Genomic DNA, 11,813 nt, shown 5'->3' with positions numbered 1-11,813 from the left:
TGCCTTGCCCAAGGACACAACGACCGAGACTGTCCGAGCCGGGGCTCGAACCGGCAACCTGCTGATTACAAGGCAAACTGCCAACTCTTGAGCCACGATCGCCCTAAATAGCAATAATAATTATTATTATTTGATGTAAAAAAAGTTTATAAGACTCATTTTTTATATTTTTCCACATTTTTTACATTTGAATTTAACAGTTCAACCTTTCAAATAACGGAAAAATATTTGTGAAATTATGATACATTTGTGAATGTATTTTAACAATCTAAATATGCATATGTACAGACAAATACATTTAAAAAACAAGAAAATTATGTTTTATTACATTACAGTGATTTTACGTTAATTTACATTTGAAATGTGAAATCACAGTCTATTGATGTAAATTTAATGATATTCTAGAAGAACAGTACAAAACTGTAAAATACACAGTAAAATACTTTTATATTAGGATTTTCTTTTACAGTGCACAGTTCTTTTACCTTTTTTTTCCTGTTTAGCAACCCTACTCTCATGATCAGAAGTGACGTACTATGCATTTGATCATGTCAGAGTTGACTGTAAATAGAATGACTTGCTGCACTGATTAATTGTTCTTCAAAAAGAGGAAGCTCTTATTTCTGACTGATACTGTGTCATGAGCCGATGTTCTCACAATTACTGGACCCAGAAACAGACTCAAAACAAATTAAGCAGCAAACTATATACAAAGTTTAGTTCATGTATGTCTCCAAAAGTTGATTCTGTTCATCTGGACGTAGCGTTTTGTGGGAGAAACGTTTCGTCATCATCCAAGTGACTTCTTCAGTCTCAGCTGACTGCAGGTTTCCCCAATCTTATAAACAGTACATTTGCATAATGACTGAAACTAGCACCACTGAAGGAACAATGGACTGGGAGGTCAGTTCCTTAATTATAATTATGCAAATTCTCATGACCATTGATCAACAACCACTGACCAAAACCCACTGATCAAAGACCATGAGTACCATTCACAGAGAGTTGGGGAATGGCTGCAATCACAGCATTGTAAGATGGCGAAAGATGTACCCTTAGGCCCCCTCCTCGATTCAGAGATGGTCTTTCCCTTTCCACATAAATGGCCTCCTTGACTCCATGCTCAAACCAGCGTTCCTCCCTGTCCAGGATGTGTACATCCTCATCATTGAAAGAGTGTCCACTGGCCTGTAGGTGTAAATAGACTGCAGAGTCCTGGCCTGACGAGGTAGCTCTTCTGTGTTGTGCCATCCGCTTCGCCAGAGGTTGTTTGGTTTCCCCGATGTATAAATCCTGGCAATCCTCCTGGCACTTAACAGCGCACACTATGTTACTCTGTTTGTGTCGGGGACCCGATCCTTGGGGTGGACCAATTTTTGGCACAGCATGTTTTGGGGTTTAAAAGCCACAGAGACCTGGTGTTTCTTGTATGAGAAAACAATAGCAAACTATGAAAGTGAAATTTAAATTCAGGCCAGAGGAAACGGAGCAAATATGGAGGTCAGTGCCGAGAGAAGCCATGATTGGGACTGTGGGAAAACTGCAACAGAAGAGGAAACAATTACTTAACTGTGGGAGAATCTAGAGGGATGAACTGACAGAGAGTGTTATCCAGCATGCAGGGCAGGCAGGAGGACAGGCAGGTGAACAGGCAGGTAGTATTTCCAGCGAGCAGGACGGAGACCTGAGCACAAGGGAGTAGAATTAAACCCGAGCAAAAAACCAAAATGGGTACAGAGCAGTTAGTTACCACTAAGAGTGACTGAACAGACTGGCGTTGAGCAGCAGACCATGCTGCCTGAAGTATTCCTCCTGTGATTGCCTGTCGATGGAATTCAGGTGTGACGCTGGTGGCCCTGGCCCAGGGCGTAGCCAAAGAGCGATCCCGAAACACTCCCCGCATGATTGCTCCCACGGACCATGACCTCCTCTTCCTTACACACTGCTGAGTTTGTCCTGGTGTATTATCAGGGGTGGACAGCCTCCGTCCCATCAGCTCTCCGTCAGAGATGATCACAGATGATCTGCAGCACTGTGTTTCTGAGTCTGTCCTGAATCTGGACACTTGCAGTTTTCATACATGGAAATCAAATGTGTGATAAGCTGCAGGATTAAAACACAATGCATGCAATAACAATGAATGTATGCTCCTTCCTCCGGCTTGGCATACAGTCCCAGAGTGGTGGACAAAGCATCTCCTTGGTAAATCCTGCATGATGACTTGTGCTATAGGCTTGAAGTTGGCCAGTGTTGTTCACCATATCCCTGTTGATCTTATATAGTTTTAGGCATTCCAGGATCCATGCGTGAGGCAATTCACTTCAATTCAATTTCTTGTAGTCAATTCAGGTGGTGCACGGGTCTTACAGACTCAAGCGAGTGATCTTTTTACCTGTAGCTGGTATTTTGCCCCTATGGTGTTTTTGCCTTTTCCTTATCTACCCCACTCATGTATTGATCCATGTACAGGCGTGACAGCATCGTCCATGTGGTACTGAGGGAGGTTATTGGTTGATAGTTGGATGGGATAGGTCCCTTCTGTGGAATCCTTGGGGATCAGGCCCATTTGGCCTTCAGTTAGCTGTTCTGGGTGTGTCTCATTCATTAGCATCTGGTTAATGAACATTTAATGAAACATTTTTCATTAATTACATTTAATATCTCACTTCAGCTGTCTCTTGCGAGCTCAACATGCAAGTTGTGTAAGGAGAAAAAAGGAGAAATCACAACTCTAAATAACAGCAGCATGGAGCATAATGACTGATTTTGAACCAAAATAGCGTTCATCATTTAATTTACATTGTACATATCATTGACTTGTTGTCAATCATTACTTCACAGATAAAATTCAAAAATTAAGGAAAAATTAGTGCTTGGATGAATTTGTTTTTAATTTTTTTTTACAAAGATAAGATAGATGTTCAAGTTGAAGCTGACATTCACATACACGTGAAGAATGAGTCCCAGCCTCTTCAAAACAATGACAAATAGTAGGACCTGTACCCATGGCGGGTAGGAAGGCTTACACAATAGAACCTGAGCCTTTGTTCGCTCTGTAAAGAATACACAAAGCGCATACGTGAAAAAAAGAGGGAGAATTCATGAGGAGCATGTATTCTTGCTTTTTTTTTTTTTTTTTTAACTAAAGGGCAGCTACACTAATGCTTTCTCATGAAACACTGTCACCTGGTGGTGAAATGTTTTGTTCAGTTTTGTACAGTGACTGTAACTATTTCCTTTAAGGTATACTGACAGACAAAGACTAACAAAATCCAACGATAAATGAGAAGTGGAAACCAGGTTGGCAGAAGCATGAGAGCCTAGAGCAGGGGTGGGCAACTCCGGCCTTGAGATCTCACCCTGGGTCAACACACCTGAATCAAATGATTAGGCCAATTATATTATATTATCCATCCATTCGCTTCCGCTTATCCTTTTCAGGGTCGCGGGGGGCGCTGGAGCCTATCCCAGCTGTCATAGGGCGAAAGGCGGGGTACACCCTGGACAGGTCGCCAGTCTGTCGCAGGGCTAACACACAGGGACAGACAACCATTCACACTCACTCACACATTCACACCTAGTGGCAATTTGGATTATCCAATTAACCTATCCCCACAAGCTGCATGTCTTTGGACGGTGGGAGGAAGCCGGAGTACCCGGAGAGAACCCACGCAAACACGGGGAGAACATGCAAACTCCACACAGAAAGACCCCGGCCTGATGGTGGAATTGAACTCAGGACCTTCTTGCTGTGCGGCAACAGTGCTAACCACCGTGCCACCGTGCTGCCTCTATATTATATTATATTATATTATATTATATTATATTATAAATAGAATTAATCAAAAACTAAGCCATCTGTGACATGACATGGCATGGCAAAGACATATTAAAAATAAATAAAAGAAACAAATACATTAAACTAGTAACACTGTCATGAACAGAAGTAGGCAAAGATCTCTTGTGAGATTGAGAGAAAAGAATGCTGTGGCAAGTTAGAACACTGTGTCCATCTTGAATGAAGCAACACAATATCCTGTTTAGGGATGGAAACAGTCAGATGTTTGCTCTTAAATTCTTCCCAAACGTCTGTCATAGCATTTTCAGTTCCTGTTTTGCTATCAATCTTTCTAGCACAACATTGTGATAATATATGAAGCTTTGCTACCACAGTAAGAAAACCCCTGATATATATATATAATTGGAACAATCACTGCAGTTTTTCAAATCTCAAATATATCAGAGTTCATAAAAACATCTTTTCATGTATCTCTTTTCTGGCATCTATTCCCTTTCTCAAATACCCAGATTAAGCAATGGTTTTAACAGCACAAACAGGGTTTCGGCATTTAGAAACTACCGTATTTTCTGGACTATAAGGCACACTTTAGTATTCTCAAAAATCGACAGTGCACCTTAACGTAACCCGGTCATAGATTACATATTGTTATAATTACACAAAATGTGTTCTTCTCCAAGCCTTGTAGTTATATTCATTATCAGTTAGAGCATCTCCTCATTTTTTCTTCTTCTTCTTTGGTGCAACCGTATAAATACAGTTGTCGTGTTCAAATTCTTGGGCTGCATCCTCCTGAAGACCCAGCCTGCGCGGTCTACGTGAGCCGGGTCCTCAGAAGGTCGGGTAGGCCGGAAGTAAATGGCTGTGAAATTGGACAGTCTAGCCTTCTGATTAGCGTCACCACTGTCTCGAGGGAGTTTAATAAACTCAGCCGTCTGCTCCTTGCTATCTAAAATATAACAGGACACTGGTGTAAATTCTCGACCATCTCACACTTCTGTTTAATCAGTTTTCTGTTTGACGTTTACTCAGCTGAGTGAAAACCAAGGAGGAACCCACCTGGGGGATTAATAAAGTTTTATTTTATCTAATCTAATCTAATAACTTTAATCTCAGCCAAACCGATTTACTCACAAATGAAATAAAACACTGAAAAAAGCCAAACAATGACAATTTTAGTTTATCTAAGTGACATATATTACGTTTAACCTGAGTAGCGAAAGACTGCAGTGATCTGAAAATGACGTGCCTGGAGTTGTGCCATTCTCAGCGGCTCTAGTAACCCTCGAGCTCCTGGCTAGCTATCAAGCTGGTGGATAACGGACGTCTCCGAATACGTCGGAGCACTTTTGCAAATATGTGAGAGCTTGATAAACCAAGCAGATATTTGAAGTTTACACAGCTACATTCTCGCCTGAAAATTTGCTAAAAGTTTGTTTTGTGACCTGGAAAGAGTAATAAGAGTAATATTAAAAGCTTAGTAGCGGCCGCCATTGTTGAAAACTGGAATTGGCTGGGCCTTGCTATGAATTCTGGGACATGGTGAGCCATGAAGGATATACACGACCCATCCTTCAAATGATGGAAAAGGAAAAGGAGGATACTGTCATGGTCCGGAGTCTGTGACTCCGTGTTTATGTTTAGTTTATTAGTATTCTGTGGTTTTGGTTACCTTGGGTGTTTGTACTCTTCTGTTTCATGGTTCATGTTCCTATGTTCTGTGTCCCCCAGTCTGTGTTAAGTTGGTGTGTTATGTCATTGCGTGTATGTGTTTCCTGTTTTATTGTGAAGGTCTGCGTCCTATGTGAGTGTTTTCAGTTTGCCTCCCTAGTCTCGTCACGTTAATCACTCCCAGCTGTGTTCCCCACCTGTGTGTAATCTCCGTGTGTAATCTCCCTGTGTTCTCTGAGTGTATTTAAGTTGTGTATTCTGTCATAGTAGTTGCTGGTTTGTCTGTGTTGTTTCCCCTCGTCTCCCTGCGTCTCTCCGTATGTATTTCCTCGGACCTCCCTGCATCTTCGTTTCTGGCTTGTTTTGCTAGTTTTACCCAGTTTAGGTTTCCGGTTTCATGTTCACCCACCATTGCTGTTTGTACCCACTCCTGTAAATAAATACTCACCTGCACCAGAGCTGCCGCCTTTTGGGTCCTTTCTCCAACTCCACACGGCTTGCAGCGGCAAACCGTGACAGATACATTTGTTGGCTGCATTTAGAGGAGTCTACGAATTTGGACAGCCTTTGTCGCGTCACTGTGATGTAATCGGCCTACAAATGCGGCCTCAGGAGGATGCATTCCATGAATTTAGACACCCCCAGTGTACCCCTTTGGCCTCTCCCGTTTTCTACAATTCCCCCGTGGGAGAGGTTGGTGTAATTTCTTTCCCAACACTGTAAAGCGATCATATAATGTATATTTATCCACCCTGATGCTTCTGATTGTGATTTTAGTTCAATTATTGTCATCATTGTGCCTGTTTTTGTTAGATGCTATAAATGTGTAGTATGCGTGTGTCATAAATGTGTTTTAGGCGCCGTTAACACTAGCATTAATATATAATTCTGGCTAGCTTGGAAGTTGTGATGGGTTGAGCTAACCCTCTCCCCCACTGTTGTATTTGGTCATAGGAGCTGGAGCAGGCAAGTTATTTACTTGGAGGTCTTTCTTTCTTTTACCTTTCTTTGTCAGACACAACGCAGGAACACATCGGTTACACACCTTATGTATCAATTCTGGTTGTGCTTACTGACCTCGAACCGATTTTGTGTGGTACACGGTGCTCAAAAATCTCTCAAAAAATGTTTTAGTACAACTTTGGTGAGCTACGAAGCTGCACCGCTTGATGGATTGTCGGAGCATTATGGCTACCGTTGTCAGAAGCTTTGCGGAGTAAACAGAGTTCAAACTCTGCTTAAGGTCCCAAAGTCAAACAAACACTGCGGCATCACTTAGACTTAAAATCTGCCTAAATTCTTTCATCTTTAATAAAAGGATCACCGTTGCTGCTTCACCAGGTGTAACAATTAAGTTTAACATCCAGGCATCCATGAAAACAGAATTTATTAAATTTAATGGAGTTCGAAGTTAGCAGGAAGTTAGCTTGTTAGTTTCCACCTAATCAGTGATGCTGCAGTGTTGGTTTGACTTTAAGTGGACTGAGTTTAGGACCCAGATTACTCCCAGATTTATGAGCGCCTTAGTCCAACAAATACGGCAATAATGACGGCCCGCTTGCATGTTCTACAAAAAATTTGCTTTGTACTGTATCTGACGGGCAAACACCAAACCAGTTCCACATCACTGAAGTGGCACCATTTTTACAAACTAATGCTGGTTCATCCGCTTCACTCAACGATCTGCTTTCTCCCTTCTCATTCTCCGTTGCCGCCATGCTTGTTTGGCCATGTGCGTATGAAAACAAAGGCACTGCACATGCGCGTTTTACCCATATTCTATTGCGATATTTCATTTTCTTATCGTTGCCTAACATTGTAGCGGTATTACCGTGAACGGTATAATATGGCCCAGCCCTACCTCGAACCAACCTGAGTAAGAGTCAACTACAACCAGGTGATGTTGACCATTCCACTCAAAGATGTCAGTGGCGACGGTTGACCAGGGTAACTCCGGCACTGGATGTAGCTTGAGTGGCTCCTTCTGTTGATGTGGCCTGGTGCTGTTGCACACTGGACACACAGTTGTTTCTTGCTCTATATCTTCAGTCATTGTGGGCCAAAACACGATACCACGGGCCCTTTTGCAAAGACTTTGGGATCACTGTCTTCGGGCCTTTCATGACAATGCCATCTTCTAGGGTGAGTTCATCTCGATATGGGTGGTATTGACGAATTTCTGTGGGCAGCTGAGTTTGTCTGCAAGGCCACTCATTGTGACATTTCTCAGTTTCTGTAGCTCTGGATCAGAGGCAGTGTGTTCCTTCAGCTGGGTCAGCCTAGAAGAAGAGATTTGTTGGATCGACATGATCTCGTAGTCTGCTGTTTCATCACTGTGCTGACCTGTCAAGGTTGTGGGAGCACGGGACAAAGTGTCGGCGAGGTACATCTGTGAGCCTTTTTTGTACACCATCTGAAAGTTGTACTTTCATACATGCAGTATGAAAGTCTGAGCATCAGTCTGAGCAGTCTGAGCATCATGCGCTGCAGTTTGGCTGGAGCTGAGTGTATGGGCTTGTTCAGGATAGTGACTAACGGCTGGTGATCGGTTTCGATTTGGATTTGCTTTCCATAGATGTAATCATTGAACTTGGAACATGCAAATACAACTGCAAGAAGTTCCTTCTCGATCTGCGCATAGCGCATTTCGGTCTGTGTCAGAGTACGAGAGGAGTAGGCGATTGGGGCGCCTTCCTGGAGGCATGCAGCCCCGAGTCCATACTCCGAGGCATCACACGTTAGCGTGACGGGTTTCTGGACGTTGTAGTAGCTGAGAGTGGGTGGACTGGTTAGGCTCTGTTTTAAAGCATCGAATGCATCCTGATGCTGCTTCAGCCAGCACCACTGAATGTCTTTTCACGTTAGCTCCCGAAGTGGGGCTGAGAGCTCACTGAAATTAGGAATGAACATTCCTAGGTAATTAATCATCCCTAAGAAGCGTTGGAGACCTGTGACATTTTCAGGTGTGAGCATCTCCTTAATTGCTTTAGTCTTTGCTGGGTCAGGCTTTAAGCCCTTGCTTGTGAAGACATGACCAACATAACAGACTTCTTTGAGAAGGAATTTGCACTTTAGGGGGTTGAGTCTCAGCTTGACTTCCCTTGCACAGTCAAGTACCTTTCTGAGATTCTGTTCATGCTCTTTCATATCTCTTCCGCCGATGATTATGTCGTCGACGATGACAGCACAGGGGTATCCAGCAAAGATCTGCTCCATTGCACGCTGGAACACTTCGCTGGCTGAGTTTATTCCATACGGCATTCTGAGAAAGCGGAATCTGCCAAATGGAGAGCTTAAAGTCATGAGCATGGATGATTTGTGTTCAAGCATTACCTGCCAAAAGGAGCATTTTGCATCCAGGACAGAAAAGACTTTGGAGTTAGCCATTTGGGCGGCTACCTCCTCTATAGTATGCATAGGGTGATGCGGGCATTTCAGCGCTTTGTTTAGATCTCTTGGATCGATGCAGAGTCTGATGTCATCTGAATTTTTTTTGGTGGGTTGCCACCATAGACAACACCCATTCTGTTGGCTCGGTGACAGGGGTGATCACACCCAACTTGACCATGCGGGTTAATTCTGCTTTAACCTTGTCTTGCATTGGAACTGGTATTTTACGTGCAGGCTTTACTACTGGTGTGACTTCTCGGTCTATTTTCATGGAATAGGTAACCAGAAGCTTACTAAGTTTATCTTCGAAGAGATCTGAATACTCTAAGAAGATCTTTTCTGAAAAGGTGCTTTCCACATCCATGGCTACATGGTGGACTTCTTTGTTCAATGTGATTAATTGTAAGCGGAGTGAGCCTGGTAAGCCAAGTAGGGGTTGTACGTCCCATTTCACTATGAAGAACTGCAGAGGGTATTCCTTGCCTGCAGAGTGGCATGAGAGTGTTGCTGTGCCAGCGGTTTGATTTCCTCACCTCCATATGCCACCAGTTTAGTTTTCTGTGATGGCAGGAGTTTTTCATCTTGTCTCAGATGTTCAAAAAGGTCAGCTGGCATGACATTACATTTGGCGCCAGTGTCCACCTTGAGCTCTATGGGTTTTCCATTAATATACACTGTGGTGAAAATTTCATTCTTGTATGGAAAGCAGGGATTTATAGTGTCTATATTAATTCCAATCACATAGAACATTTCCTCATCGCTGCTAGGCGCTTGCATCTCAGTGTGGTTAATGGGTCTCTTTTTGAATTGCCGTGTGTGTGATGACTTGCAGTATTTCTGGAAGTGATTCCATTTTTGGCACTTATGGCATTGCTGGCCATATTTATTATTATTAACCTTTATTTAACCAGGAAAAGTCCCATTGAGATTAAGAACCTCTTTTTCAAGGGAGTCCTGGCCAAGAGGCGACAACATGTTGAAATTATTATGCTGGGCATTTGTCTCTTTTTGCCCCGTGGCTGCCCCCGCAGTTGTTGCAGTTTGTTATTGCGTGAGCGGGCCTCTGTTCTTGTTGTGTTGCACGCCGCTCATTGCCTGTCCTCGTCTTGACTTTGTGTAGATGTTTTTTCTTTATTATGTGATGCAAGGTGTCCACCTTTGCTGCCATTTGTTCTGGAGCTGCTAGAGCTTTTTTGTATGTTGATCTGTCTGCTCGAATATCTGGCACATTTCAATTGCTTTGCTCAAAGTTAGGTCACTGTTGCGCAGCAGTTGCTTTCTCATGCTGTCACTATTTATGCCACAAACGAGTCTGTCTCTGATGAGCTCGTCTTTAAGCTGGCCAAATCTGCAACTGCCTGCCTTCTTTTTCAAGTCGCTCATGTAAGACTCAATTGTTTCATCTGGTCGTTGGTTTCTAGCGTTAAACTTGTGCCTTTCCATTGTTATGTTTGTTTGGGAATTACACAGTTTCCGAAATTTGCGCTTGAGACATTCCGGGTCTTCTCTCGATTCTGCTTCTCTCACCAATTGTCTGTGTTCTCCTTCCCCCGCGTGCACAGCGGGTGCATAAACGAAGGCGCGCTCCCGCTCGATGGCTTCAGAGCTGGCCAGGTTTAGCAGGATGAACGCTCTAGTTCGAGCATCCTTATGCTATGAATATGTCGTATTCCTGCTCGAAAACACGCCACTTCTCGGCGATGTTTCCACTGAACACCAATGGTTCTGGTCTACGGAATCCGTCTGACATGGTCATTGATGCTTAATAGCCTTTCCTGCGATAGCCGAGCAACGCTAGCTGGTTACTTGCTTGCTTCGTCTGCAAAGTGCTGAGAAAACTTTGGCCTTACCACTCTGTCAGCAGGGCTGTAGCACACGACCAAACCACAACTTCTGACACCATGTTTGATGTTCAGCAATGACTCTGGATTCGTGATTACTAGCAAGCTTTGTTTTACTACGTAACTGAGCAGACATTACATGTAAGCAACTCCACACCCGGGGCGGGGGGGTAGGAAAATCACTATTGGTTGTCCTAAAAGTCGCTAGAAGTCGCTAAATGATGTCATCGCCTAATTTGCATACTTGGTTATGCTAATGTAATTGTAACCTACGTTGTTGGAGAGAGAAATAACATCGTGGAAGAGACATAAAGTGAGTAAAAGACATCCTAAATGCATTTAGAGTTTATTTAGAACTACAAATTAAATTTCTATTAGCAATTATTGTTTTTTTTAATGTCACAATTCCAACCCTGCGTCGTCATAAATAAGTCTCCAATAACACCAGAAAAAGTCACCAGATTTGTCGCTAGTCGCTTTTTAGAAAAAAAGTCGCTAAGTTGGCAACACTGGGGGGGGGGTCTCACCTTCGCGCTGTATCGCTGCATGCGTGCGCAGCGTACTACTCGGAACAGGTATATGAAAGCGGCATTAACGAACAATATTAGTCAGATGTTCTACAATGACTGAAAGGCACAGACAGTTATTTTTGCAGGTTTTTCGACTGTAATTTTAAATCAGAATTTACTTGACAGGTTAGGCACAAAATTTGGGATTTAGTCTGCATTTGGTCTTATTCAATGTCAGGCACAAAAGCATTAGTTTATTGTGTGTGTGTTTGTCTGTTTTTCCAATAACCTGTCCAATCTGTACCCCACTGTCATCCAATGCTAACATTCACACCTACTGTCAGTTTAGAATCACCAGTTAACCTAACTTCATGCATGCCTTTGGGTTGTGGGAGGAAACCTCTCAGACACATGCGAACACCACACAGAAAGCCCTGACTTTACACCCATGAACTACTTGCAAGAGGCAAGAGGTACTAAGTACTAATCACCAACACCATGCTGTTTCATATGTAGATCAAATCTGTTAGTCCAAAGTGTGCCTGAGAAAAAACAAATTACACGGTAACGCTAACACAAATTTTGCTTTTGAAAACTAGAAAG

This window comes from Diplotaxodon limnothrissa, linkage group LG18 (assembly GCF_057381915.1).
Source record: "Diplotaxodon limnothrissa isolate DT_005_m linkage group LG18, D_limnothrissa_male_GT1.1, whole genome shotgun sequence".
Classification (NCBI taxonomy): domain Eukaryota; kingdom Metazoa; phylum Chordata; class Actinopteri; order Cichliformes; family Cichlidae; genus Diplotaxodon; species Diplotaxodon limnothrissa.
The sequence above is the reverse complement of the archived record's forward strand: the minus strand, read 5'-3'. Positions refer to the sequence as shown.